This window comes from Triticum urartu, chromosome 7 (assembly GCF_003073215.2).
Source record: "Triticum urartu cultivar G1812 chromosome 7, Tu2.1, whole genome shotgun sequence".
Lineage (NCBI taxonomy): Eukaryota > Viridiplantae > Streptophyta > Magnoliopsida > Poales > Poaceae > Triticum > Triticum urartu.
Genome location: NC_053028.1, coordinates 606,548,028 through 606,564,073, shown reverse-complemented (window position 1 = coordinate 606,564,073; position 16,046 = coordinate 606,548,028). Strand labels below are relative to the sequence as shown.

General features: G+C 43.3%; 1 pseudogene; it reads right to left on the bottom strand.

Annotated features, from left to right (window-relative positions):
* The window catches only part of LOC125519155, a 37,861-nt pseudogene that overhangs the window by 14,603 nt on the left and 7,212 nt on the right, over positions 1-16,046 (bottom strand).

Here is a 16,046-nt window from a genome sequence, read left to right as displayed (position 1 = left end):
CCTCTAACCCACCTTGTCCTAGCAAACCGTTGTTTGGCTATGTTACCGCTTTGCTCGGCCCCTCTTATAGCGTTGTTAGTTGCAGGTGAAGATTGAAGTATGTTCCTTGTTGGAACATGGAGTTGTTGTTCCTTGTTGGAACATGTTTACTTGTTGGGATATCACTATATATCTTATTTAATTAATGCATCTATATACTTGGTAAAGGGTGGAAGGCTCGGCCTTATGCCTGGTGTTTTGTTCCACTCTTGCCGCCCTAGTTTCCGTCATATTGGTGTTATGTTCCTGGATTTTGCCTTCCTTACGCGGTTGGGTAATAATGGGAACCCCTTGACAGTTCGCCTTGAGTAAAACTCTTCCAGCAATGCCCAACATTGGTTTTCCCATTCGCCACCTAGCCTTTTCTTTTCCCTTGGGGGTCGCGCGCCCAAGGGTCATCATTATTTAAACCCCCGGGCCAGTGCTCCTCTGAGTGTTGGTCCAACTTGTCAGCCGCCGGTGGCCACCAGGGGCAACTCTAGGCTGACCTACCGGAAGTTTAGACAATCCGGTGTGCCCTGAGAAAGAGATATGTGCAGCTCTTATCGGGATTTGTCGGCACATTCGGGCGGTGTTGCTGGTTTAGTTTTACCTTGTCGAAATGTCTTGTAACCGGGATTCCGAGTCTGATCGGGTCTTCCCGCTAGAAGGAATATCCTTCGTTGACCGTGAGAGCTTGTCATGGGCTAAGTTGGGACACCCCTGCAGGGATTTGAACTTTCGAAAGCCGTGCCCGCGGTTATGAGCATATGGGAATTTGTTGATGTCCGGTTGTAGAAAACCTGAAGTTGACCTTAATTAAAATACATCAACCGCGTGTGTAACCGTGATGGTCTCTTTCCGGTGGAGTATGGGAAGTGAACATGGTTGTTGGAGTTATGCTTGACGTAGGTTGTTCTAGGATCACTTCTTGATCATAGTTTCTCGATCGTGCTTTGCCTTCTCTTCTCGCTTCTCATTTGCGTAGGTTTAGCCACCATATATGCTAGTTGCTTGCTGCAGCTCCTCCTCATACTTTTACCCTACCTATAAGCTTAAATAGTCTTGATCGCGAGGGTGCAAGATTGCTGAGTCCCCGTGACTCACAGATACTTCCAAAACCAGCTTGCAGGTGCCGATGAGTCCGTGCAGATGACGCAACCCAGCTCAGGAGGAGCTCGATGAAGATCTTGTCCTTTATGTTGTTTCGTTCTAGTTGATCAGTAGTGGAGCCCAGTTGGGGTCGATCGGGGACCGTGTCGCATTTGGGGTTCTTCTTTTATTTTGGTTCCGTAAACGGACCTTGATTGTATTTGGCTGTTGTAATGCTTTATTCATGTAATTGCGTGAAGTGGTGATTGTAAGCCAACTATGTATCTTTTCCCCTATTGTATTACATGGGTTGTTTGCGAAGATTACCTCACTTGCGACATTGCTTTCAATGCGGTTATGCCTCTAAGTCGTGCTTCGACACGTGGGAGATATAGCCGCATCGAGGGCGTTACAAGTTGGTAATCAGAGCCTTCCCCGACCTTAGGAGCCCCCTGCTTGATCGAATCGCTGGCGTTTGAGTCTAGAAAAATGTTTTGAGTCATTTAGGATTATATATATCGGAGAGTTAGGAATTCTTTTTACTCCCCAGTCCCTTCATCGCTCTGGTGAGGCATCCTGACGTAGAGTTTTGACTCTTCTCTTCTCAAATTTCACTAAATTAGGATCACGCGGGTATCTTGGAATCGTTCCGATGGTTTTGTGACGAGAACATTGTTCTTGGTGCCTCCTGACATTTAGGGGTTGTGGCAGTGTCCCGGGGAGTTGAGCTCCGAGTGTTGTCGTCACAATTTTATCGTTGCAGTTCTGGAATACCTGAGATTAGTTTCGCCGACATCGAAAATCTCTTTTTATGCAGTGTGGTTGAGATAACCTCGACGCCACCCAGTACTAGGGTGGGAGTTCGGAGTATTGCCATAACTCGTATAACGGATGCTTTCGAAGGGTTGAGGTACATGGATTTCCGAAGGTTTCTTGGTTATGTGTTGAAGGATGGATACAGCTGGATGTAGGATTTGCTAGTTTTGGGTGAGATATTATGCTCCCCTGTATCCCCAACACCTGATTGCATAACCGGAAGGTTCGGGAGTTTCATAGGTGGGAATTCAAGTAGCTCTTAGGATATCTTTCCGACAGATGTATGATACGAAATTGGGGTTCGACGTCTAGTGGCCGCCTATTCACGATTGGTCTTACAGTGTTCTCGTTGTGTCTTAAAGAGTCCTTGCTATGCCGACTCGGGGACGCTTCGTATGTCACGTGCACTGCCTTGTACATGATGGTGCTGTACGATCAAGCCCGTGTAGGCCCCACCACAAAAACTTCGGACGAAATCTCTATCATATGTTTGTTCCGGCTTATTCTGCAAGCCAATCCTTTGTTTTGTTTTGAGTTGTGGTATTCAAGTTGCTTCGAAGTCAAATGTTGATTCCATCCCTTATCTAAGTGGTGTTTTCATATTCCTATGTGAATAATAATCCTTCTTGATCATCGAGATTGTCATGTAAATCCTGTCAACCGGTGTGTTTTCTCTTCAAGCGGATCCGTTCATTTTCAACATCCGCAAGATTCAATCTCAGCTTTCTCAACGTTGTTCGTTTCATCCATCCCAAGTTGTCTTTGTTTTTCCGACCCTCCCACCCTTGTTTCTTCAAGGACTCAGATTTCTTAATCAGTATCCTTTTATTCATGTGAAGTCTCGCCATTCTTTTCCTTCATGTTCTTACCCGGTGGTTCTCATGAAGATGCTCTACTAGTTCAATATTCTCCATTCTTTCTTCTCCGGTGGATTCAAATCAAGCGTTGGTGTTGATCATACCCTTTTTCCTCGTTTCAAATGTTTTCTCATGCCGTTGCACCTCATAATCATCCACTTCTCGTTATTCAATTGTTCTGGTGCCCTGAAGATACCTCAGAAGGCTCGTCTTGTCATTCAAGATCCGTTCAACCTATCTCGAGGTTGTTATCTCATTCAAGCCTTTTAATTCAACCGGTGCAATCTCTCTTTTCAAGTAATCATTTCAACGGTGTTTTCTTTTGAGTGGGCCCTAACCCACAGGTCATTTTCCCAGGATCTTACCTGACTCTTCTTATTTCCCGGAGATATCCTCAAATTTCTTGTCAAAGTTTGATGTAAGAATGATTTATCATCAGTCAAATGTCCTCTCCAAGATCTGTCAAATTCTTTTTATCGTTGGCTCAACCTTTCCATTCTTCATTCCGGACTGTCTAAATAATTCTTGGTGGTGTTTCTCATCGGTATTCTCAACATTTGAGGACCGAAGAATATTTGCTCTCAATGTTTTCCATTCTCTTCAAGATTCATGGCTCTAGCTTCATGTCATCCTCTCATAATTGTTTTCGATTGCGAGATATTCTTTTCACCTATCCGGAGCAATTCAGGAGTCTTTTCAGTTTGATTATCCGGAGCCCATCATTTCAGAAGACTTATTCATTCTCAGCCTTCAGCTATCATTCTCCTAATCATACCGGTGCATCGTTCAAACATTCTCTTTTCGGCTCGTGGTCTCTTCGTTCTCATGTATCTAAATCCTCTCAAGTATCTTCGTTCATTTCATAATTCTTCCCGGTGTTTCTTTATCTTTACTTCGTTCATAATCAATTCTTACGGTGGTTCGTTCAAGACTTCTCGTCATTCGTTTATCATATCAACTCTTTCGTTCTTTTCAATCCTACCGGTGGATCATTGAAGACCTTTCTCAAGTTTGTGCTATATCCATCTTAATCCTTTCTATGAGAATAAGCAATATGCTAAATCCGTTCATTGCCATCAATTTAATTGGTGAAGGATAAGCATAACATAATTCTTATTCTTGTTCATCCAAGTGTTTAATTCCTTATTCTGGAGGCTCACCAAATTCTTGGTTTCAATAGTTCATCTTTCTTTTCCGGAGTTCCAAGCTCTCGCAATTATATCATCTCAGAGATACATCTAAAGCATTACAAGGTTTCACCTTGTGTTTTTCGACCTCTCTTTCCTTCCGTTTGATCATTTCTTTTGTTGCCAGAGTTCTTCATGGAGGTTCTACATGATGGTTCATCAAGGATTTAATTCCTTCTCGAAGTGCTCATCAAGATTCTTTTCAGAGGAGTTCAAGCATTATTCATCTTGCATCCCAAAGTCCAATTCGTTCTATCTTATCTTTTGAGGTGGTGTTATGTCATTTTTGGTAATTTTCCTTCGTGTTTCATGATTCACAAGTTATCAAGAATGAGATATTTTAAATCCATCAATCTCGTCATTTGAGTTATCTTGGGTTATATTTCACCTTAAGCTTTCCCTAAGGATCATTGCTAATTGTGGTGCTCATAAATGATCCAAGTTTTCATTTATCCTCCCGGTGAAATAAGTTTCTCGTCTCCTTGTTGTTATCAATCCAATCTTTTCCATGAGTGGCAAGTTGTCACTTCATAATGTTGGGATGCCTTCTATAAGACCATATCAAGCCTATTCTTTTCGTTGTTGGTGTTCCAACAACTCCGTTCGACCCTTCTCCTCAAGATGCCTCTTCAAGCTCTCTTGTGGCATAAGATGGCATTTTCTTCTCCATTCTTTTATTTCAATTATCTAGCTTCTATTCTTTTGTTCCGGAAGCTTTGTGATGTTGCTCTCTTCACTCATCATCTCGGATTGTGAAGATCGTGTTATTTCCTTTGCCTATCCATTTAACCGGAGTGTCATGCCCTCTTTTCAAGTTCTTCCCATTTTATCAACTTTTGCCCCTTTTCAACCGGAGTGCCGTCTGAAATCGTTATTACCCATTGTGCCATTCTTTCATTAGTTCTGAAGGCAGTATGTTGTTGATCTCATCAAGCATCCTCTCATCTTGTCAAGTTCTTGTTAATTCCTTCCATTTGCAATCGGAGTGCTGTCCAAATTATATCATTCTTAATCCTTCTCTATCTTGTTGTAACCGGAGTGGTTTCAATATATATCTTGCCCTTCAACCTCAAGGTTTTTCGCAATGTTCTTTGTTCCTCTCTTCTAACGGAGTGTTTTCAACTTCGTTCATCTCAGTTGTATTCTTTTCTCGAAATGGCTTAACCTTTCAAGGTTCATCGGTTTCACTCGTTTGTCAAAGAAGCAACTTAGTTTCACCTCTTCTCTTTCTCTTCCGTTTTTCCCTCCGGTGCCATTCTAGATCTCGGGACGAGATCCTCTCGTAGTGGTGGAGTGTTGTAGAGCCCCGAGACCGATGCGCCAGGTGTCGTCCAGTTAATCGTTGTTGTTGCCATGTCTTTGGCTTGCGTGTTGCATTTCATCATGTCATCATGTGCATTGCACCATCATGTTTTAAAACTTGCATCCGTCCGGGTTCTCCCAGTTCCTTCCGTTGTCCGTTCTGAGCCCAGACACACTTGCACGCGCCCGCGGCATGTCCAAAATACTATTTTAGAAGTGGTCGGAAAATGTTCTCGGAATGGGATGAAAGTTGGCGTGCGGTGTTTTTTTGTTGTTAGTAGACCGGCTGCCAAGTTTCATCGCGTTCGGAGTCCGTTTGATGCCCCAACAGATAACTATAGCGACATTATAGTCGGTCAAAACGTCGGACGTTTTCGGTCTCCGGAAACAGATGCCGGGCCCTCCCTCTCTCTTCTCCCCCTCGCAGTCTCGCCACACCCACCTAGTCCATCCTCCTTCCCCTCTTCGCTTCCGGAGTTGTCCGATGCGACCGCACGGTCCGAAACCCTCTCTGCACAGTGCATCAACCCCTCACGTGCGCGTCCAAAAATGTCCCGGACCCGACCCGGGCAGTCGTCACCGTTGGATTCGGATCATCCCCGAACATCTACAAAACGTCTCTGTTTTTCTCTTTGGACTCCCTAGCTATTTTATTCGCGACCATCCAATTACGATCGGAGGGACGAGGTAGCCCCTAAACTAAATTCATCTGTATATTTATAGGCCAACCCTAGATCCTAGGGGTCTTGTCCCATCGATCCCACCGCGCCGCCACTCCACCTGATTTCCTCGGGATCCCTCCCGGACCAACCAGCAGCTTCCCGCACGAGCCCCCTCCTCCTGCTTCGATACCCGAGCGGATCAGGAGCGCTCGTCGCTGCCGCGTCACGTTTCTGGCCTCTCATCCGGCCGGCAGGCGAAAACCACCGCTGCCAGGATGCACCTCTCCTTCCCTTCTTCCCCTACGGTTTTCTCTCCTTCCCCTTCAATCTCTCTCACGATCTCCCTCTCTCTATGTACTTCATCGCTGCAGGAACGACCGCCGCTCGCGGAAGCCGCCAACGTCCGCCTCTGGCCCAGATCCGACCATCTCCGACGCCTCCTCGTCGGATCCCGCCGTCAAGTCCCCATCCCGTCGTCGCGTGGAGCTCCACCGCCCAAGTCCGAAGCTCCGCCGTGTTTAACCGCCAAGTTCCACGCCGCCCCGCCTGCTCTTTCTCGTTGTCGTGCCCGTTGCTCATCTTACCGCGGCCAGCACCTGAACCCGATGATGCTCTGCTGCTCGCACCGCCGTCCAGATCAGGCTGAAGCCGCCTCCTCCCGCAGCCATGGTGCCCGAGGCCTCCTGCAGGACCACCGCCGCCATGGACCAGCGCCGCCGTTCAAGTTCGCGTCCGGCCCCGTTCTGGACCGGATCTCCTCTGCTCCGCCGCCCATCCGCCGAGTCCACCACGATCCAGCCGGTTCCCATGCGCCCTCGCCCGCGCAAGTTCCTCGTCGCGCCGCCCGTCGTCAAGTTCCTACCATTGCTCTGCTTCCTGACGAGAACAGGACGAGGTGCCCGCTCGCCCGCGCGTACGCGTTGACCAAGCCCAGCGAGCGCAGGCCCAGCTCCCTTCGCCCGCGTGGGCCTCCCAGCCGCCAGGCAGCTGCATTGCTGGGCCCAGTCACTGCTCTGAGCCGGCCCAAGTACCGCGGCCAGCACCTGAACCCGATGATGCTCTGCTGCTCGCCCTGCCGTCCAGATCAGGGTGAAGCCGCCTCCTCCCGCCGCCAAGGCGCCCGAGGCCTCCCTGCAGGACCACCGCCGCCATGGACCAGCGCCGCCGTTCAAGTTCGCGTCCGGCCCCGTTCTGGACCGGATCTCCTCTGCTCCGCCGCCCATCCGCCGAGTCCACCACAATCCAGCCGGTTCCCATGCGCCCTCGCCCGCGCAAGTTCCTTGTCGCGCCGCCCATCAAGTTCCTGCCGTTGCTTTGCTTCCTGACGAGAACAGGACGAGGTGCCCGCTCGCCCGCGCGTACGCGTTGACCAAGCCCAGCGAGCGTAGGCCCAGCTCCCTTCGCCCGCGTGGGCCTCCCAGCCGCCAGGCAGCTGCGTTGCCGGGCCCAGTCACTGCTCTGAGCCGACCCAAGTACCATTGTGAGAACCCCAGCCCATCCAGTTTCGGCCAGTGTAGTTTTTTTTTCCAGATCGGCGTTTTTTCCTATATCCTGAGACAACAATTTTGCGGTTTAGCCCCTAAACTTCATGCATATAATAACTCTCCAACCATGCATCGTATGTAAAAACTTTGTATATGAAACTTGCTTAGAATTTCATCTAGTTTAACAATTTGCAACTTTCATGCATGTTCAAAATGTTTAAAAATGTTGTTTGTTTAAATTTGCTTAAATAACTTGCTAAAATGATTTATTTCATAACTAAATAACCGTAGCTCGGTTTTAAATAATATTTATATGTAAATGGGGTAGAAAAATGCCTAGTTTAACTTGGTGCACTCATCTTTCATGTTTAACAACTCTAAAATAATGTTTAGGGCAGAACAGTACAAAATCTATAATATGCTCATGAGGAGTTTCCGGAATTGTTGTTCGTTGTTTTCGGCCTCATTTAAACTTGACTAGATAGATAGTTTTACTTTGCTTCACCCTCTTGCCATGTTTAACAACATTTAATATTGTTGGGTACATAAATGAGATCAAACTAAATAGCTTGAATGTGGTGTTTCGTCAATATGCAACGGAGTTGCATATTGAGCTCCACTTAATTTGTAGCATTGTTTGTGCACTTTGCCATGCCATGCTTCATTAAACCGGACATGCATCATACTTGTTTGCGCATCGTGCCATGTTGTTGTAGTGGTTGTTTACTTTGTTGTTTGCTTTCTTTTCGGTGTACTTCGTCTCGGTAATCCGGTAACGTCGTGTTGTGAGGATTCGTTCGTCTACGCACGTTTGTCTTCTTCATGGACTCGTTCTTCTTCCTTGCGGGATCTCAGGCAAGATGACTATACCCTCAAAATCACTTCTATCTTTGCTTGCTAGTTGCGCGCTCTTTTGCTATGCCTATGCTGCGATACCTACCACTTGCTTATCATGCCTCCCATATTGTTGAAGCAGGCCTCTAACCCACCTTGTCCTAGCAAACCGTTGTTTGGCTATGTTACCGCTTTGCTCAGCCCCTCTTATAGCGTTGTTAGTTGCAGGTGAAGATTGAAGTATGTTCCTTGTTGGAACATGGAGTTGTTGTGCCTTGTTGGAACATGTTTACTTGTTGGGATATCACTATATATCTTATTTAATTAATGCATCTATATACTTGGTAAAGGGTGGAAGGCTCGGCCTTATGCCTGGTGTTTTGTTCCACTCTTGCCGCCCTAGTTTCTGTCATATCGGTGTTATGTTCCCGGATTTTGCGTTCCTTACGCGGTTGGGTAATAATGGGAACCCCTTGACAGTTCGCCTTGAGTAAAACTCTTCCAGCAATGCCCAACATTGGTTTTACCATTCGCCACCTAGCCTTTTCTTTTTCCTTGGGGGTCGCGCGCCGAAGGGTCATCATTATTTTAAACCCCTGGGCCAGTGCTCCTCTAAGTGTTGGTCCAACTTGTCAACCGCCGGTGGCCACCAAGGGCAACTCTGGGGTGGCCTACCGGAAGTTTAGACAATCCGGTGTGCCCTGAGAAAGAGATATGTGCAGCTCCTATCGGGATTTGTCGGCACATTCGGGCGGTGTTGTTGGTTTAGTTTTACCTTGTCGAAATGTCTTGTAACCGGGATTCCGAGTCTGATCGGGTCTTCCCGCTAGAAGGAATATCCTTCGTTGACCGTGAGAGCTTGTCATGGGCTAAGTTGGGACACCCCTGCAGGGATTTGAACTTTCGAAAGCCGTGCCCGCGGTTATGAGCAGATGGGAATTTGTTGATGTCCGGTTGTAGAAAACCTGAAGTTGACCTTAATTAAAATACATCAACCGCGTGTGTAACCGTGATGGTCTCTTTCCGGTGGAGTCTGGGAAGTGAACACGGTTGTTGGAGTTATGCTTGACGTAGGTTGTTCTAGGATCACTTCTTGATCATAGTTTCTCGATCGTGCTTTGCCTTCTCTTCTCGCTCTCATTTGCGTATGTTAGCCACCATATATGCTAGTCGCTTGCTGCAGCTCCATCTCATACCTTTTACCTTACCCATAAGCTTAAATAGTCTTGATCGCGAGGGTGTGAGATTGCTGAGTCCCCGTGGCTCACAGATACTTCCAAAACCAGCTTGCAGGTGCCGTTGAACCGTGCAGATGACGCAACCAAGCTCAAGGAGGAGCTCGATGAAGATATTGTCCTTTGTGTTGTTTTCGTTCTAGTTGTTCAGTAGTGGAGCCCAGTTGGGGTTGATCGCGGACCGTGTCGCATTTGGGGTTCTTCTTTTATTTTGGTTCCGTAGTCAAACCTTGATTGTATCTGGATGATGTAATGCTTTATTCATGTAATTGTGTGAAGTGGCGATTGTAAGCCAACTATGTATCTTTTTCCCCTATTGTATTACTTGAGTTGTGTGAAGATTACCTCACTTGCGACATTGCTTTCAATGCGGTTATGCCTCTAAGTCGTGCTTCGACACGTGGGAGATATAGCCGCATCGAGGACGTTACAGTGGGAGCACTATACGCTTCCCAATCATGCACGCACGTGTCTCACCCGCAACAACACTATCAACCAGCCCTTGATATAAATCTGCTCGTATAAGATTTTAGTTTGCTGGTTTTAGGTAGAATGCCAATCTTATTGACTCAATCTTAATGTACATATGAACAATGTACTGTTGAGTTAGTCATTTGCCAAAAAGCAAAACATTAAATTCATTCGGTCGCACTTGCAGTTTGAAACAATAGTATTCCCTTGGTGAAACAAATGAACCAGAGTTATACTCCATCCCTATAATGGAAAACATTTTAATTTAGATAAATAATTTTTAAAATATAATATAAATGACAGTTGATTATGCGGCACAATTTACCTTCTTTGTTATAGTCATCTTCTTGATTGATCTTATTAACAATGACATTTGATCTCACTTTTGGTATTTTCAAGTTCCACCCAACTTCCCCGTTTGGGAAAAATAGTGGGATATGAAAGTGGGTCATAACAGCCATGGTACACTTTTGCGTATTGTGGATCATTTGATTTACCATATACCATTATACTCCTATCGAAGTGACCCTGAGGATTATTTCCTTCTACCCAGATTGCTGCTACTTGTGATGTAGTTGGTGCATTATATACTCGTTGATCTAAAGAAATGTCTGCGTTGAGCTCAGTTCGATACTCATCAAGGTTTGACACTGAACCAAGGCTTCAAAATGTCTGGGTGTAAGGATTAGATGAAAGTATGCTCGCCAATTTTCCAATGAGAACTCTATCAAGATTAGGAGAATAACGAAATCTGTGTTGCAAATCTGATTCAGTGTCATAAAAGTATAGTTGTAAATGCTTAGGGCCATCTTCTACTGGAACCAATTGATCAATTCGATGATAAATTTGACCTTGTGCACGGAAATTGTAAACACCAGACTTTTTATTGCAATATCTCTGGTCCAAGATAACACCAAGAGAGGTAAAAGAAAAGTGAGAATTGAAGTACCGAATATTGTCCTGAAAGTACTTAGCGTCAGGATCTTGACTTGTGTATAGTCGGCGCATTTCATCAGGAACATATGGAGTTACTATCTTGACCTTGCCACCCATGCAACAAAATGTTGGATTCTCATACTGGAACCGTTTTGCATTGCAATTTGTGCAGTTAGGCACTGGCTCCAAAACATGATGGCCACTTGGTACATTCCGATATATACAATCAAAGGGATCATCTTGCATTTCACAATTTGCATGGTTTTGGTCTCGATATGATAATACGCAATCCGTTCCTGTTCATTCTTTTTAATAGTGAGAAAACTGTGTCGCAATGGTAGTAATAATTATTTATACTAAGAACACACATTAATGCTTACCGTGTCCAACGAATATGTAACCCTCATCATCTTCAGTCATATATTCAGATTGCCCAGTTTCATCTATACATCAATTTGTCAATCAGTAAAATAATATTTTAGGAGAAGTAAAGTCGATGATTGATCGATGCATTAGAAATAGCTATGGTACACCGTGACAATTGTATTACCTTCTAGGGCAGGAAAAGAACCATCTGGAACATAGATGGTGCTGTCATGGTCTTCCTGCTCATTGGCTACACCATCTTCATGTGTTCCCTTTCCAGTATTACTATGACCTGCCCCATTAGACATTCTCCTTCTCTTATGTCCACTGCCCTTGTCCAGGAAAGCTGATACGCGCTTATGTTGACCAGTACCTGTCAATTAATTACATAATGTAGATATGTCGGATGGACTGATCGCGGTCTAACTTTTAGCAACCAGACTGATTATGCCAAATCGAAGGATATTGTAAGATGCAGAAAGTTTAAGCTCATCAAATTATTGGTATGAGTTCCGCCAAAAAAATAATTATACAGTAATATGTATTAACAAATAATAGTAGAGCAGGAAGTGGATGTTAATATTTTACTCATCAGAAATGCCTATCACAATCTGAATGATAAGCATGTTTTTCCTTATATACATATACATGCCCGTTTTGGAGATAAACATAACATGATTAAGTGACAATTCATGTAATAATTAGGACATGAAGGAATTTTTGTTAATACTAAAAAAGTAAGATAGAATATTATTGCATTAATATGTACCTTCTGTAATTGAACTGTTGAGAATAGTTGTGCGCATGCTTCCATTGGTACAAGTACAAGTTTGACTCCCAGATTGTGCATTATCACTAACTGCAGCAGGATTTTTCCTTCTCCGTTTGTACTAACGGTTCCTTTCCAGGTAGGCAGCGCGCTGTTCTGGAGTCATCTCCAAGTATCTTTCCCGATCACGATAATGCTTACGCTCGGAAGCATTTTTTGGTAGACTTACGTGTCCAGTTGAAGGAGTATTTGACTGTATGGATATGCCAGATAGATTGATTGATCGTTTTGTCCCAGTAATTGGATGATCCACTGAACCAAGAATTTTTTGTGCTGAAATAAATAGAACATTTCAGAAAAACCGTGAGCACTCTTTCAATACACAAGGCATAGGTTTTATTTATTTATATAACATCTAAGAAGTTCTAATCTGGTTTCAATATTCTGGTGACCAGAAATATTAAGGACGTACCTTGTTTACCTTTTGATAAACTATGTGAGTCAACCACATTTGTAATATCTTGAAAAGGGGCCTGTAATGGCATTCCAATGGATCCTGCTGTATGGTTACTTGAACTTCCATTCACTTGCTTCCTAGATAATTGTCCACACTTGACTCTGCCAAGGCGCTGAGCAACATAGTAGACGACATTAGCATAAGCATAGGTAGAGCATGCAGCAGTATACGCACGCGAAGCTTAAGTCACATAAAACTTCTTGTAGCAAACTATTTTTTGGCATATTAATTGATATTCATAAATAATCCAACAATCGACAGTATCAACAGTACGTAAATCATCAAAAGATGTAGCCCCCCTCACATGGTTTAGCAATATTCTCAAGTAATAGCGTTCACCTTCTGCAGGGTGAGCAGCCACAAGTCGACCTATTTGAATTCTCTTGGTACGTCATCTCCATGTGTTGTGGTTCCTCTGCCATGTATAAAATTCAGGGAATTCCTTATATAGGAAATTTCTAGCATAAGGATCGATAGAGATCATTCTAAAATACTCAGTAAGCATTGTCCTGGAAGATGATTCTATACTAATCACATTTTCCAAATTGTCATAGTCTTTATAACGGACCAAATGCATATTTGGCAAATGGACTTGTAACTGTAGAACGGGAGGAGACATCTCACTCAGGTCGAAAGAGTAAATTCTTCATATTGCTTCTGGAGGTGATATAAAGCGGGCATCTCTATACTCGCGAATTTCATCAATAACTCGACCTTCTGCGGCTTCTACAATAAAAGAGGCACGGTCATGACCCTTGTAAATGTACTTAAATAAATACTTAACAGCATTGATGCTGGAGCAAACTTCGATGTTTATATGGCAATTATATCTCATAAGTAGGTATGGATTATATGGCACAACCCATCTATTATCCAAAACAGATCCCTAATGCGCACTTTACGGCCATCATCCCTGCGTCTATAAATTGGATATGAGTCTTTCCCTTGCAATGTAGCATCTGAGAATGCTCGGGGATAATGGTATTTACATTCCCCATTTTGCATGCAGGAATTTTTACTATTGAGAACGCCACAGGGCCCATGCATCATGTGTTTAATAACTAAATCATGTAACACTGGGTACTTGTTTTTGTCAGGAATTTCAGCTGATATAATTTGATCATACTGATCTGGGTTATTTATCTTATAATCCGACTTTAGGATTATTAAGAAATGTGCAATGGGTAGCCCCCTCTTTTGAAATTCAATAACACGCACATGAGCGGCAACTTCACCAAAAAAATTCTTTTTAAATATAAGATTCTTAAGATCCTCCAATTTTGCCTTGAATACTCGTGCTACCAAATCTGGCCGGTCTTCTTGTGCTAATTGTCCTGGTGCGAGCTCTTTTGTTATCTCCTCCCAACTTGGATTGCATGTCATTGTAAGAAATAGATCTTGTTTTCCAAACCGTTGGACCAAAGCCATGGCGTTTAGATATCATCGCCTCATGTCCCGTGGGCCCCCTATGAAAGAGGGTGGGAGCACTATACGCTTCCCAATCATGCACGCACGTGTCTCACCCGCAACAACACTATCAACCAGCCCTTGATATAAATCTGCTCGTATAAGATTTTGGTTTGCTGGTTTTAGGTAGAATGCCAATCTTATTGACTCAATCTTAATGTACATATCAACAATGTACTGTTGAGTTAGTCGTTTGCCAGAAAGCAAAACATTAAATTCATTCGGTCGCACTTGCAGTTTGAAACAATAGTATTCCCTTGGTGAAACAAATGAACCAGAGTTATACTCCATCCCTATAATGGAGAACATTTTAATTTAGATAAATAATTTTTAAAATATAATATAAGTGAAAGTTGATTGTGCGGCACAATTTACCTTCTTTGTTATAGTCATCTTCTTGATTGATCTTATTAACAATGACATTTGATCTCACTTTTGGTATTTTCAAGTTCCACCCAACTTCCCCGTTTGGGAAAAATGGTGCATTATATACTCGTTGATCTACAGAAATGTCTGTGTTGAGCTCAATTCGATACTCATCAAGGTTTGACACTGAACCAAGGCTTCGAAATGTCTGGGCGTAAGGATTAGATGAAAGTATGCTCGCCAATTTTCCAATGAGAACTCTATCAAGATTAGGAGAATAACGAAATCTGTGTTGCAAATCTGATTCAGTGTCATAAAAGTATAGTTGTAAATGCTTAGGGCCATCTTCTACTGGAACCAATTGATCAATTCGATGATAAATTTGACCTTGTGCACGGAAATTGTAAACACCAGACTTTTTATTGCAATATCTCTGGTCCAAGATAACACCAAGAGAGGTAAAAGAAAAGTGAGAATTGAAGTACCGAATATTGTCCTGAAAGTACTTAGCGTCAGGATCTTGACTTGTGTATAGTCGGCGCATTTCATCAGGAACATATGGAGTTACTATCTTGACCTTGCCACCCATGCAACAAAATGTTGGATTCTCATACTGGAACCGTTTTGCATTGCAATTTGTGCAGTTAGGCACTGGCTCCAAAACATGATGGCCACTTGGTACATTCCGATATATACAATCAAAGGGATCATCTTGCATTTCACAATTTGCATGGTTTTGGTCTCGATATGATAATACGCAATCCGTTCCTGTTCATTCTTTTTAATAGTGAGAAAACTGTGTCGCAATGGTAGTAATAATTATTTATACTAAGAACACACATTAATGCTTACCGTGTCCAGCGAATATGTAACCCTCATCATCTTCAGTCATATATTCAGATTGCCCAGTTTCATCTATACATCAATTTGTCAATCAGTAAAATAATATTTTAGGAGAAGTAAAGTCGATGATTGATCGATGCATTAGAAATTGCTATGGTACACCGTGACAATTGTATTACCTTCTAGGACAGGAAAAGAACCATCTGGAACATAGATGGTGCTGTCATGGTCTTCCTGCTCATTGGCTACACCATCTTCATGTGTTCCCTTTCCAGTATTACTACGACCTGCCCCATTAGACATTCTCCTTCTCTTATGTCCACTGCCCTTGTCCAGGAAAGCTGATACACGCTTATGTTGACCAGTACCTGTCAATTAATTACATAATGTAGATATGTCGGATGGACTGATCGCGGTCTGACTTTTAGCAACCAGACTGATTATGCCAAATCGAAGGATATTGTAAGATGCAGAAAGTTTAAGCTCATCAAATTATTGGTATGAGTTCCGCCAAAAAAATAATTATACAGTAATATGTATTAACAAATAATAGTAGAGCAGGAAGTGGATGTTAATATTTTACTCATCAGAAATGCCTATCACAATCTGAATGATAAGCATGTTTTTCCTTATATACATATACATGCCCGTTTTGGAGATAAACATAACATGATTAAGTGACAATTCATGTAATAATTAGGACATTTAGGAATTTTTGTTAATACTAAAAAAGTAAGACAGAATATTATTGCATTAATATGTACCTTCTGTAATTGAACTGGTGAGAATAGTTGTGCGCATGCTTCCATTGGTACAAGTACAAG